Source organism: Telopea speciosissima, chromosome 7 (assembly GCF_018873765.1).
Source record: "Telopea speciosissima isolate NSW1024214 ecotype Mountain lineage chromosome 7, Tspe_v1, whole genome shotgun sequence".
NCBI classification, from domain to species: domain Eukaryota; kingdom Viridiplantae; phylum Streptophyta; class Magnoliopsida; order Proteales; family Proteaceae; genus Telopea; species Telopea speciosissima.
Window position 1 is genome coordinate 50,620,624 of NC_057922.1, and position 15,566 is coordinate 50,636,189.

Consider the following 15,566-nt stretch of genomic DNA (forward strand, 5'->3'; position numbering starts at 1 on the left):
TTTCTTCTTCTCCTAAACCCACCCCTACCCGAATCTTAAAGAAAAAAAGTGAGTTTCCAAATGCAACACTGACCATGGGTATTTTCAATTGGAAAACTTTGTTACTTTGCTGGACAAGTGAATGTAGCTTGAGAAAAAAGAAAAGACACCAAAGAAACATGAGGTGCTACTGAATAGACTAGGGAACGAGAAGGTGGAGTTATTTCATTTCATGATGAGATCTGGTCTTAGTTAACTTCCCTATGTTGATATATACGCGACTTGGATGAATGGTTACCCAAGTCTAGTTTTTTTATTTTTTTATTCTATACATTTGTAAAATTATGTATAACAATATTAATTAGAACAAATATTATGCATAAGAAAATGGTGTACCCAGTGCACGAGGTTCTCGCCACTGCAAGGGGTCTGGGGAGGGTCATAATGTAGGTAAACTTGCCCCCGCTTTGTAGAGAGGTGGTTTCCTGACTTGAACCCACGACCACTAAGTTGCAATGGAGCAACCTTACCATCACACGAGGTCTCTCTTTAGAACCAAGACATTCATGGGTTCCTCCACTTTTAAATTCATCAATCTCATATGAAGAGGATGAGGACTTACATTGAATGGGTTCAACTTAAGTGGATGTTATTCAACAAGGATGGTTGGAAGGGTCTTGTGCAATATAATCAGGTCAGATATGACCGATTTTAATTTCAGCATTTGATGTTGTTCTAATTCATTTCTCTTCCCCTTTCCAATAGAAATTTTATTGTAACAGTCTTTTCATATGTGTATTATCAGTATAATAAACTTCATGGCAATCTCATCACTTGTTCAATCTGATCCATTCTGTAATTTATGCTTAAGATATTGTTGTTTCATCAGGCTCATTAGCCCATGAATTGAATGGTTTATTTATATGTTATACTACCTGGTCAAGTTGTCTGAAAGGCAAACATGGACTCAACATGGTTTTTCATTAGTTATATGTTGAATTTTTAGTTTTAAAAAATTCATTTTTGAAAGTGTCAAACTATAAAAACCCTTCCCTCCACTTTTGTTTTGTTTTGAAAGCACTTATGTATGTATGGTGACTTGAACCATGGACCTCTTGTGTATGCTTTTAAGGAAAACTTGAAAAGGCATAAGAATCTTTTCAAATTTAGTCTCACATTGGTTTCGAACAAGTGGAGTAGCAAGTTTATAAATATTCATGTAGCTTACAAGAGTCATAAGGTTCCTGTTTGTTGTGTCAAGTCTCATACCGATTGCCTAAAATCTTGTTTTTAACATTATACAATCTATCTTGACCTTTCAAGTTCGAAATTGATGATCCAAAGTGGGTTGAGCAGGTTTAACAAAAAATATTACCCAATCTACTTTAAATACCAAGAATTGTTACATATTTTAAAGGGTTTGTTGGTTGCTAATCACCTTAATAAAATACTTTAGGTTCAAGCAATTCCCCCTTTCCAAGGTTTGAATAGATCTCTCTTTTGATGATGAAATGCACCTTTTTGAATCTTGTTTCGACACGATTTTATTTCAGACATGAGGAAATCATGCTATTTTAATTTACCAGGTGCTTGAGCTTCTTTTGGGGGTGAAATGTCCCAAGTGTTTAAGGACCTAGAAACTAGATTTCATGCGAGAAACGGTTTCTGGGGTAGTTTGAATATTTTATGCTTGTAAGTGCTTACGCTGTCAAGTGTCAACATTTTTTTGTTTTTTCTTTGGTAAATAGTATCAGGGGTAGTGTGGGATGTAGGGGCCACATGGCCCACATTGCGCAGATCAATCAATGAGAGCCCGCATGCTGGCACATTGTGAACGGAATTTCTGCCATTGAAGGGGCTGCACCGGTCATTTCCAGCCCCCATGTGTATGGGCGTGGCCCTTGCGTCCCACGCAGAGAACATTTCTCCATAGTGTCAGGACTTCTTATTAGCCTCCACGACCATTTCAAATAATCAAAGAAAGGTGTTGGTCAATATTCAATACTAATTAAATAAAGTTAGGTCATTAATAGAGACTTTGGACAAACTCCAAAAAGCCTTCCCTATAAATACTACAACAACAACACCACAACTTCACAAATCCACAGGATTATTCACATATCCTCAAAAAATTATATATATTCTCTATCGCCAAAAAGCTTCTTGGCTTCTTAATTCTTCCTCCGGCAGTAACCAATTTTGAGGAAAGATGGAATTCTGGCAAAAAGCTACATTGGTTTTGATTCTCCTTGTCTTTGTTTCTGTATTAAGTCAAGATGGTGTTGAGGCTACAAGGTTATTATCAGAAGATTTTGCTGCAAGTTCAAATCATTTAACGACATATCCTTCGATTTATGAAAAGGCCAAATCGAGTATGGTTTGTTGGCTTGGTCGATTATCTTCCGGACCGAGTCTAGGTGGTGTTGGACACTAATACGTACATGCAAAATGTGAAATTGTTATATAGATAACTGTGAAGGATTATTGGAGGGAAAAAAGAAAATTGTGCTTGGAGATCAAACAGTGTGAAATTGTACACAAATTTGTTATTCTTTTCATTGATAATATATTCATTTCAAATTAATTGTTGGATTTTTTGTTTTTTTTATTGTGATTAACAAAGCTATGGTTTTGATCATTATGCATGTCGCAAATGGTATATACAATAAATTTATGGTTATTTCTATGATAAAATAAAAGTAGATTTATCTCATATAGGAGAAAATACTTTCAACCAATAAATTAGAATCTTTAAGCCAAATTGCAAACGAAATACTCTGTTATCCTTCATTCTTATAAAAAGTTAAGACCCAAGACCCACATAAGGATGAAGTGCTCTAATCGTGTGTGTATGTATATCTTTGTAAGGTTTGGATTGTATTGGTCGAAAAATTTTAAATAAAAAATGATTAATGTAAATCTTAAATTATAAATGATTGACCGACCAACTCGGCTCGGACCAATGAAACCCTACCATGAGCATTTTCGATTGTTGATGCCATATGTTTGGAAAATATTTCTATGTGTAACAAGAGCCGCGAAAGAGTCCAAAGCTACTCCATCAAACCAAAACCACATCCATTATGACTCACTCGTCAATGCCATGCACGCCCTCCAGGGTGACAAAAATTGAGGTTTCTACATAATGTTATTCTTTTAGCGAGGATACCTTGTAGCGAAAAGTCAAATATATTACTCCTTATTTGGTCAAGGAATAAGCAAAACCGACTTTAACACCTTGCTTAATGATGCAAAAGAAAGCACACAGAAAATCTTCAAAAACATGACAACCCTTAATAGGCTCAATAAGATGAGGTCTTCCTATATGCTCCCGGGTCTTGGAAAAGAATCAGATGTATGGAAAGCTTAAGATATTTTACTATCAAGGCTTTGACACTTCGGCCCCGTTTGTTTGCTGGATAAAAAGGGGTGGGAAACTTGTGAGGATGGGTCCCACATGTTGTGGGTTGGGTTGACAAGGAAAGGAAAGGAAAGACAAGAAAATAATGGAATATGCATTTTGTAGTGCGGTGGGATTTAGTATGAGAGAGAGAGAGAGGAAATGGACAAGGAAACAGGAAGAGGAGAGTGATAGACTCACAAGTAACTTTTCTGTGAATAGTGCCAAAGTTCTACCAACTACCAATTTTGGTAGGACTTTGAAAGTGAATGGGGTGGGAAAAAGAAGGGTGTCACCTTACCTAGTAAGAATAAATACATTTAATGAGCTTGTCTGAAAGTTTCTCACCCCATGTATCCAAACACTCATATCCTTGGTATTTTGTGAGGAAATAGTACAATGTTTCCACCTCTTTTTGTCTATCCCACTTTTATCCGGCAAACAAACGAAAGAGGGGATATGTGTGTTTGGATCATGAGGGGTTTGGCTTTTTGACCAAATCGATATATTTCTTCATTTGACGAGGTGGAAGATCAATCCTTATGGCATTCAACTCTTGATCATGAGGGGTTTAATTTTTTCTCCATTTTGCCAAAAGCAGTCGAAATCTAGATTTTTTATAAAAAAAAATTAAAAGATTAGATACTACTGAGTTTGGGTTTACCAAATTATCCACTTACCCACTTATTCTTTAGTTTAAGAAGATTAAACAATAATGGCTTTGGGTCTACAAAACTATCCAATACAATGTTCTTCCATAAATCATGTATATTTCTTGACAATTTTAACCTTCACTGCCCTCCTCTTCCCCTTCTCCAATCACCTTGTCCCTCCCTAGCAACCCCTCTCGCACCTGCAATCCTTCTGCCCCATATCCCACCCTCATTTGTGATTCATATGAGAAGAACCGAAGAACTAACTTGAAACAAACCTTATAGAAGTCGAGTACACCATCAAACAATTTTTACAAATTAGAACGAAGAGGAAAGAGTGAATGGCATGCTGCAACAAGACAGATGGGAAGGGATGTGATATACCTAAATAAGGCTTGCCAATACTAACACGACATATGGCAGAGCCACAGCCACATGGAGCAACCCCTGACCCGTCTGGTTATACCTACATGGCACCCGACCGACCCAGATCAGGAAAACTAGTCATGTAAGGATACGATCCCCACATAGAAAGCAACAAACATATCCAAATTCCAATATAACACTGCCAATGAGCAAGTGTAATCGTACAGGGAAACAAGATCTTCCAAGGAAATAATTAAGATCTCTCACCGATCAATAATATGGAAACTCCCATTAACAGTGGACTTTCCAGATATCACTCTCCTAACAGGACTCTTACCTTAACAAGCTCAACGTGGAGTGCAAGACTCATCATCTTCTAGTGAGGCACAACCTTTGTCTAGTTTGACATATAAATAGTAGGCCTATAGGTCAGGTAAACTATCTAGCTCATTATTTTCTCAAGTTCTCTTGAATTGTCTAGTGAGGCACAACCTTTGTCCAGTTTGATATATAAATAGTAGGTCTATAGGTCAGGTAAACTGTCTAGCTCATTATTTTCTCAAGTTCTCTTGAATTGTCTGCTGTTAAAGAGACCTGAATTAGGGATCAGAGAACATCGGCTCTCCCTTGCTCATTTGTTCCTCTTTGAAGGTTCCATCCAGGAGGGATCAACTGAAGGTTTTTTGATGCAACAGATTAGCGTCGTTGTGGAAACAATCAAATCTATCTAATCCACTTGAACTCTCTACTAATGGCTGGAACACCCACAAGCTCACCGCCCCGTTGAGAAGTAGGTCTCCCTCCCCGTCGGGGAACTCGTCACACTCAATGTCTCCCTAACAGGGTTACCATATTGCCCGAACACCATGCAGATGTTGAAGAGCAAGCAGTAGGGGGTAACAATGCGTCTACTCTCCCAGCCGGTGAGCAGCTGCCACCACCACCGCCTATTCTGACAACTCTGCCTTTGTCTTTCGACCCCAAAGCACTAGCAACGAATACACAAATCTGAGATCTGTAACTCCAGGTGTTGCAGACCAATGCGTTGTTCAAGGATTTCTTAAGATAGGCCAATCTAGCAAGGATCCCACCATCAGCTCCTCTAGCACCATAGCAACAGGCACCTCCGCCACAGCCTACACCAGTAGTTCAGAGATTAGAAATCCGTGCGGGATCATCCCGACCATGACAGCATGGATCAGTAACAAACCCGATTATTAGAATGGCCCAACCGACCAATGGGGACATGAACCATTCCCAATATGATTAAAATGCAGAAAACAAAAGATTAGGTGGATAATTTACTAAGGGTGCGTCTGTTTGTAACTTACAAACAGATTTTTTAACCATATATTTTTTACCCCTACCAAATGATGTGTCAATTATTTAATGAGGTTAAATAGGTAAAATCGCTACCATCATCCTGCCCTAGTTTCGTTTCTTCTCCAAAACTGTCAATCCCCCTCTTTCTCTGTTATGAATTTAATTTCCTCTCTTCCTCTCTTCCTCTTCCTCCCCAGACCTGCAATTCATACTCCCCGACTCGACGACACCGATAATGGAGTGAAATACCCCACAAGTGTGCTGGGGTCGAAATCAGATAGAAAGTGCGTCCTCAGGGGAAGGAGGCATGAACCCAGCACGAAATTGATTCGGTTGTGGGTTTTTGTTTGGGATGATATCTGCTTTAATGGTATTCTAGGCTAAATAAGTATTGTATTTTTTTTATTGGGAATCGATGAACCATGCCTGAAATTTTGCAAGTGAAAACTGTTCAATCTTGAAGAGGGCTCTGTGACGAAACCAGAGAAGTCTTTGAAAAAATTTGACAGCCAGGTACACGGGCCATCCTAGAAACCAAATCAATGAATCAACCAAAGCATACACTTGAAATGAAGTGATTATGTGAGTTGCAGGTTATCGTTTATGGGGTTTTTGTAGTTTTGGGGTTTATCAACTATAAACTCTCTCTTCCCCGTTTATCCATTGATAGAAACAAAGTACCCTCACGGGGTTTATTTCCTTTCCGCACAATTCGTTTCATTATTTATAAAAATGGGACCACTCATCAGAAAATTTTACTTTACATACTGGCCATAAGCCAGATTCGGAGGTAGGAATGAAGAAGACGAGTTCTTCGATGGTCATCACATATCTTCATACCCTTTGGTGTATGAAGAAGAATACTTCACTTTCTCTCAGATTCCATGGAGATTATTCAAGTGAGAGAGAGAGAGAGATGCCCGCACAAAGAGGAGAAGACAGGGTAGTCAAGACAGGGTGGCTTGCTAAGTTTCGGTGGGAATGAAGACTTCTAGTCTGAAACAAAGAGAGGTAAGGGAAGGAGATAGGAGGCAATGAAATTACAGAAATGACCGTAATAAAAGAGATGGTAAGTGATTCCTCCGGGGGTAAAGAACAAGAGGATACAAAAGTCAGTTGCAACCGGGTTGGTTACAAACAGAATTAGTAATACCAATCTCAATAGTTTATATATCTTTTGATTTTTTCATTAATTTTTTTGGGGTGGCAACTATAGATCTTAGAAAGATTTTTATACAGTATCAATTTGTAATTTGTTGTTGGACGTAGTCCAGTGAGGCATATGATACATGAAAATTACTTGGTGGTTAAGCTCTGCACACAATTTTTTAAAATCCTATATTTATGAAGCCGCTAAAAGGTCAAAGGGCATTTTTGTTATTAAAATTTTGAACTGCTCGGTAGTAGCTTCATGAAAATGTTTTCAGTGTTTGTAAGTATGGACCAAGCTAAGCAAAAATGAGACACAGAATGACCGAATAACCCCTAAGAAGTGCTGGTCTACAATCTACACAATTGTTGTGTAGAGATGCATTTTGGTAATTTGAATGTCTTTTTTATATTTTTAAGCGCTTACGTTGTAAAGTGTCAGCACTTCTCTTTTTTGGTAATAAAAAAGCGACCATTTCAAATAATCAAAGAAAGGTGTTGGTCAATATTCAATATAATATTAAATAAAGTTAGGTCATTAATAGAGACTTTGGACAAACTCCAAAAGCCTTCCCTATAAATACTACAACAACAACACCACAACTTCACAAATCCACAGGATTATTCACATATCCTCAAAAATTATATATATTCTCTATCGCCAAAAGCTTCCGGCTTAAGTAACCAGTAACCAATTTTGAGGAAAGATGGAATTCTGGCAAAAAGCTACATTGGTTTTGATTCTCCTTGTCTTTGTTTCTGTATTAAGTCAAGATGGTGTTGAGGCTACAAGGTTATTATCAGAAGATTTTGCTGCAAGTTCAAATCATTTAACGATGACATATCTTTTGGTTTATGAAAAGGCCAAATCGAGTATGGTTTGTTGGCTTGGTCGATTGTCAACCGGGCCGAGTCTAGGTGGTGCTGGACACTAATACGTACATGCAAAATGTAAAATTGTTATATAGATAATTGTGTAGGATTACTGGAGGGAAAAAGGAAATTGTGCTTGGAGATCAAACAGTGTGAAGTTGTAAATAAATTTGTTATTCTTTTCATTGATAAATTATATTCATTTCAAATTAATTGTTGGGTTTTTTGTTTTTTTTTATTGTTATTAACAAAGCTATGGTTTTGATCATTATGCATGTCGCAAATGGTATATATACAATGAATTTATGGTAATTTCTATGATCAAATAAAAGTAGATTTATCTCATACAGGAGAAAATACTTTCAACCAATAAATTAGAATCTTTAAGCCAAATTGCAAACGAAATACTTTGTTATCCTTCATTCTTATAAAAGGTTAAGACCCAAGACCCACATAAGGATGAGGTGCTCTAATCGTGTGTGTATATATATCTTTGTAAGGTCCGGATTATATTGGTTGGCAAATTTTAAATAAAAAATGATTAATGTAAAGCTTAAATTATAAATGATTGATCGACCAGCTCGGCTAGGACCAGTGAAACCCTGCCAAGAGCATTTTCGACTATTGATGCCATACATTTAGAAAATATTTCTATGTGAAACAAGAGCAGCGAGAGAATCCAAAGCTACTCCATCGAGCCAAAACCATGTCCATTACGACTCACTCGTCAGTGCCATGCACGCCCTCCAGGGTGACAAAAATGAGGTTTCTACATAATGTTATTCTTTTAGTGAGGATACCTTGTAGCAAAAAGTCAAATATATTACTCCTTATTTAGTCAAGGAATAAGCGAAACCAACTTTAACACCTTGCTCAAGGATGCAGAAGAAAGCACACAGAAAATCTTCAAAAACATGACAACCCTTAATAGGCTCAATAAGATGAGGTCTTCCTATATGCTCCATGCTCTTGGAAAAGAATCAGATGTATGGAAAGCTAAAGATATTTTACTATCAAGGCTTCGATTATGGGTTGGGTTGACAAGGAAAGGAAAGGACATACTGGAATATGCATTTTATAGTGGGGTGAGATTTAGTAAGTGAGAGAGAGAGAGAGAGAGTGGAAATGGACATGGGGTGGGATTCCATAGGAAAGAAAGGAAATAGGAAGAGGAGAGAGAGACTCAAAAGTAACTTTTCCATGAATAATGCCAAAGTCCTACCAACTACCAATTTTGGTAGGACTTTGAAAGTGAATGGGGCGTGAAAAAGAGGGATATCACCTCACCAGATAAGAATAAATGTATTTAATGAGCTTGTCTGGAAGTTTCCCACCCCATGTATGCAAACACTCACATCTTTGGTATTTTGTGGGGAAAGAGTATAATTTTTCACCTCTTTTTGCTTATCCCACTTTTATTTGGCAAACAAACGAAAAAGGGGATATGTGTGTTCGGATCATGAGGGTTTTGACTTTTTGACCAAAGCGATATATTTCTTCATTTGACGAGGTGGAAGATCAATCCTTATGGCATTCAACTCTTGATCATGAGGGGTTTGACTTTTTCTCCATTTTGCCAAAAGCAGTCGAAATCTAGATTTTTTTGATAAAATTAAAAGATTAGATCCTATTGAGTTTGGCTTTACCAAATTACCCACTTACCCACTTATTCTTTAGTTTAAGAAGATTAGACAATAATGGCTTTGGGTAGGGCTGCAACAGGGTCGGGTTGGGTTGGGCTTTTTAAAACCCTAGTCCAACCCTAAGTCCCCTTAGCTCAGCCTAGACCCGCCCTGACCCTGACACAGGGCCTAAAATCCTTGACTCTGACCCTAATAGGCCAAGCCCAGCCCAAGCCCACCCTAATTGGCCCTAATTGGGCCGGGCTTGACCTATTGACCCTGACCCTGGCCCTGACCCTAGCCCTAACCTTGATCTTGACCCTGGCCCTGACCCTGACCCTGAAGCTGGCCCTGACCCTAACCCTGACCTTGACCCTAACCCTGCCCTGATAGACTATATGCTTTCATTGTACATAGTGCAAACAGACTACATTTATAAGCCATGACCACACATGCTTTCACAAAAGCAGGTAGCACTCTCTCATTTTATGATATAAAGTTATAAATTTTTCATTATCAAATAACAAAATGCATTACCTGTTAACTGGTATAGAAAAACAAATTTAATGACAGTAAACCAAACTCCAACTACTAATACTTTTATAACTGTAACTATAACAATCAAATAATGAATTAATTAATTTAGTTTTTACTTTGCATTGTGATGTTGCTTTGCATTTGTACTTAAGAGGTCCAATTTTTTCTTGTGTCCCCCTCTGACCTCTAATACCTCTCGGTCACTCACTCCCTCAACCTTTTATTTGTCCAATGAATTTACACATTAATCCTTCCCAATCCTGATTATAGATTATATAATATATATAATGTACTTAAAAGTCTAATTTATGAACCCTTGTTGTTATTTGTTATATAAATAATTTCTTATATAATATAATATCATATTATCATTATACATAATCAAGGTCTAGATCAGGGTCAAGATCAAGGTCATCATCAGGGCAAAGATCAGGGCCAAAATCAGGGCCAAGATCAGGGCCAAGATCAGGGTCAAAATCAGGGTCAAGATCAGGGCCAAGTTCAGGGCCAAGATCAGGGCCAAACTAAGGGTAAAAAATCAGGCAAAAAATCAGGGCCAAAATCAGGGTCTGACTGAGCCCAAGGCCTCAACCCAAACCCGACCCGACCCTGACTCAGGGCCAGGCAATTCTGACCCTAACCCACCCTCAGAGCTAGAAATCTTTAGCCCAGGCCCTGCTCAGGCTCAGGGCGGGCCAGGGCGGGTTCGGGTCAACAGGGCCAAACTTGTACCCCTAGCTTTGGGTCTACAAAACTATCCAATACAGTGTCCTTCCATAAATCATGTATATTTCTTGACAATTTTAACCTTCACTGTCCTTCTCTTCGTCTTCTCCAATCACCTTGTCTCTCCCCAGCGACCCCTCTCGCACCTGCAATCCTTCTGCCCCATATCCCACCCTCATTTGTGATTCATATAAGAAGAACTGAAGAACTAACTTGAAGCAAGCCTTATAGAAGTCGAGTATACCATCAAACGATTTTAACAAATTAGAACGAAGAGGAAAGAGTGAATGGCATGCTGCAACAAGACAGATGGGAAGGGATGTGATATACCTAAACAAGGCTTGCCAATACTAACACGACATATGGAAGAGCCACAGCCACTTGGAGCAACCCCTGACCCATCTGATTATACCTGCATGGCACTCGACCGACCAGATCAGGAAAACTAGTCATGTAAGGATACGATCCTCACATAGAAAGCAACAAACATATCCAAATTCCAATATAATGCTACCAGTGTGCAAGTGTAATCCTACAGGGAAACAAGATCTTTCAAGGAAATAAGATCTTCCACCAATCAATAATATGGAAACTCCCATTAATGGTGGACTCTCCAGATATCACTCTCCTAACAGGACTCTTACCTTAACAAGCTCAACGTGGAGTGCAAGACTTATCATCTTCTATTGAGGCACAACCTTTGTCTAGTTTGACATATAAATAGTAGGCCTATAGGTCAGGTAAACTATCTAGCTCATTATTCTCTCAAGTTCTCTTGAATTGTCTGCAGTTAAAGAGACTTGAATTAGGGATCGGAGAAGATCGACTCTCCCTTGCTCATTTGTTCCTCTTTGCAGTTTCCATCCAGGAGGGATCAACTGAAGGTTTTTTGATGCAACAGATTAGCATCGTCTGTAGAAATGATCAAATCTATCTAATCCACTTGAATTCTCTACTAATGGCTGGAACACCCACAAGCTCACCACCCCGTTGAGAAGTAGGTCGCCCTCCCTGTCGGGGAACCCGTCACACTCAAGGTCTCCCTAACAAGGTTACCACATTGCCTGAACACCATGTAGATCTTGAAGAGCAAGCAGTAGGCGGTAACAATGAGTCTACTCTCCCAGCCGGTGAGCAGCTGCCACCATCACCGCCTATTCCGGCAACTCTACCTCTATCTTTCGACCCCAATGCACCAACAACGAATACACAAATCTGAGTTTTGTAACTCCAGGTGTTGCGGACCAATGGTTGTTCAAGGACTTCTTAAGATAGGCCAATCTAGCAAGGATCCCACTTTCAGGTCCTCCAGCACCATAGCAACAGGCGCCCCCACCACAACCTACGCCAGTAGTTCAGAGATCAAAAAGCCGTGCGGGATCATCCCGACACGGATCAGTAACAAACTTGATTATTAGAATAGCCCAATCGACCGATGAGGACATTAATCATTCCCAATATGCTTAAAATGCAGAAAACAAAAGAGTTGGTGGGTAATTTATTAATACCAATCTCAATAGTGTATTATTATTTAATTTTTCCATTCTTTTTTTTGGGTGGCAACCATAGATCTTAGAAAGATTTTTATATAGTATCAATTTGTAATTTGTTGGTGGACGTAGTCCAAGGAAGCATATGTTAAATGAAAATTACTTGGTGGTGAAGCTCTGCACACAATTTTTTAAAATCTTAGATTTGTGAAGCCGTTAAAAGGTCAAAGGGCATTTTGGTTATTAAAATTTCATTGCCCGGTAGTTTCACGGCCCAAACGTTTTCAGTGTTTGTACGTGTGGACCAAGCTAAGCAAAAGTGAGACACAGAATGACCGAATAACCCCTAAGAAGTGCTGGTCTACAGTCTACACAACTATTGTGTAAAGATGCATTTTGGTAATTTGAATATCTTTTATATATTTCTAAACGCTGACGCAGTCAAGTGTCAACACTTCCTATTAGCCCCCCCCATTTTTTTTTTGGGTAAATTTCCTATTAGCCCTTAATTAAAAAAAATGACTATTTCAAATAATCAAAGAAAGGCGTTGGTCAATATTCAATACTAATTAAATAAAGTCAAGCCATAAGGACTTGGACAAACTCCAAAACCCTTCCCTACCAATAAAATACTACAACAACAACAACAACACAACTACTTAATTACCCACATCCAAAACACTATATATCCTCCACACATTCTCATAGAAAAGCATTAAACGCTTCAATTGGGTTCTTAGTTCTTCCCGCAACAGTAACCAATTAACCAGCTTACATAATTCTGAAGAAAAATGGAATTCTAGAGAAGAGCTATCTTGGTTTTGATTTTGGTTGTCTTTCTTGCTGTATTGAGTCATGATGGTGTTGAGGCGACAAGGTTATTATCATCACAAGATTTTGCTGCAACTTCAAATCATTTAACGATGACATATCCTTCGATTTATGAAAAGACCAAATCGAATATGGTTTGTTGGCTTGGTCGATTGTCATCGGGGCCGAGTTCTGGTGGTGCTGGACAGTAGTATACTTACATGCAAAATGTAAAATTGTTATATAAAGAGCTGTGAAGGTATTATAGGAGGGAAATAGGAAAATTGTATTTGGAGATTAAACATAATGAAATTGTAAACACATTTTTTATTCTTTTAGTTGATAAATTATATTCATTTCAAATTAATTGTTGGAAATTTTTTTATTAATGTGATTATCAAAGCAATGGTTTTGATCACCAATATGCATGTCGCAAATGGTATATACAATAAATTTATGCTTATTTTTGTGGTCAAATAAAACTATAAAGGTTCTTTTTTTCATGTACCCCCTTGAGGTTTGATGTAATTATGAAAAAATCCTTCAGTTTTAAAAATTTCTGCGTGCCTCCCCTGAGGTTCTTAATAATTAAAAGATATCCCCATTCTGTTAGTCTAGGTCTAACAGTATTAAAATCAAGGGATGAACAGACAAAAATGCCTTTACAAGAAAAATAAAAACAAAACCTGCAACTCATCTTCCCCAAACGATTTGGGGAAGATGAGTTGTAGATATGAACACCATTGGGTTATTGAGGTTTTGGGCATGGATTCCCACAATTTTACTGAATGAATTTTGGATTATTTGTGAAGCGGAAAAGGAAAGTTCAATGACAGTGAGTTTTCAATTAAGATGAATAAATTTCTGGAATAAGTGGAAATAAAAAGAAAATCGAACAGAGATCGAGTTGGAAACTACTTCCTTTTTAGTGAGATCGCAGGAACCTCTTCTAAAGACCATAAATTAAGAAGAAAACAACTAGGAAGGAAAAAACTGGAGAATTTGTTTGCAGTTTACATGAACGTGAAAAAAAACTGGAGAAAACTAGTAGAAAATCATTTGAGAATAGCGATGAATTCAGCCATTAATTCTACATGAGAATGGAAAGAAAAACAAACAAAAACGTTCACATTTCACTACATCTCCCCAAACGGATCAGTAAATTAGCAGATTCTCGTGACTACTGCTGCAAATAGCGCTACAATTCAGTGAAGATTGGATCGAAAATCTGGAGAATAGGCAGAAATAGGGAGAGAGAGGAGCAGTTTTTGTTCCTCTGATTAATCGTGAAATTCACGCGCACCTTTGTGTAGCTAATTTTACTTTTACTTCTTGTTTGAGGTACATGATTCTGATTCCCATGGATAATTTCATCAGATATTTTTTTCCTTGCAAAATTGTTGGAATCCAGGCCCAAAACCTCAAAAACCCAATGGTATTCATATCTGCAACTCATCTTCCCCAAATTGTTTGGATTTGAGGAAGATGAGTTGCAGGGTTTTTTTTTTTTTTTTTTTTTTTTTCTTGTTAGTGCATTTTTGTTGGTTCACCCCTTGATTTTAACACTGTTAGAGCTAGACTAACGAAATGAGGGTATCTGTTAACTGTTAAGAACCTCAGGGGGGTACGTGAAAAAAACCCACTATAAAATTAGTTTGAATCATTTAATTCAATGATTGATATAAATTATGAAAAATTAGAATTAATTGCATGCAATTACATCAAAAAAATCTTGATATTGATATGTTAAGAGTCAGGCTAATTAATTCGTTTATTTGGAGAGATAATGATAAAGAAAAATAAGAGAAGAGTTTACAAAGGAGATTTATAATAGGTTAAGGTTAGGAAGTTCAAACTAGATATTGCCGATCCCGGCTTTGGCTAAAGCGAATGGTTATCTTTCCAACTTTATAGGAGTAGGGGCTGTCAATTTCTTCCTGTCAGAATCTCCACTCAGAATAAAAGTGCTTATTCGGCCGGCTTTCCACCTTTCTATTCATGAAGCTATTAGAAAATCAAAGCCGAATGAGCAAGAAAATGTTGAATTTCATCGGGCCAGAGAAAAGATGCCTTTAATCTATTTGATAACATGGTTCCTGTACCATGTGATATTGAATTTCATTCCCGTAGCTTTATCCTTTTTCTCTGGATCTTTTGTCGGTTATCAGGGCCAGAAAGCAAAGCTGGCATAGAGGCTTCATTCAAACGATCTTGAGGTATGTAAGGGTGGAGCTTCAGTCCATTCGTCTTTTGGCAAGCGTCAGTAACCTGTAGCGATGGAGTAACCCATTAACTTTCTTTTGACTTTCATTAACATCTACTCTCTTCATGGAGGGTAATAGTGGCACGGCAAATCAAGTCAAGGAATCCAAATGACAATAACTAGTACCGATTGTTGGGGAAGAGACATATGTAGGTTGGTACAATCAGAGGTATCACCATATTCAGGATTCAAAGAGATATCATATTGGTCTGGCTTTTTTCGATTGTTCTTCATCAATCAAAGAGAGTAATATGTTTCTTGGGAGCACATAAATTTCTTTACGTTAATTTACAATACGCAATTTACTTCAAAGAGTTACCCCGACAGAGATGATAGATCGACTTTTTTCGATTGTTCCCGATCAATCGAATAGAG

At 37.9% G+C, this 15,566-nt stretch overlaps 1 long non-coding RNA gene across 1 annotated transcript; it reads left to right on the forward strand.

The window, feature by feature from the left end:
* Positions 1-881: 881 nt before the first annotated feature.
* Positions 882-14,790, forward strand: LOC122669643. The gene is made up of 3 exons (XR_006334057.1): positions 882-892; positions 6,863-6,867; positions 14,680-14,790. It is a non-coding gene; the product is annotated as an uncharacterized LOC122669643 (long non-coding RNA).
* Positions 14,791-15,566: the final 776 nt, after the last annotated feature.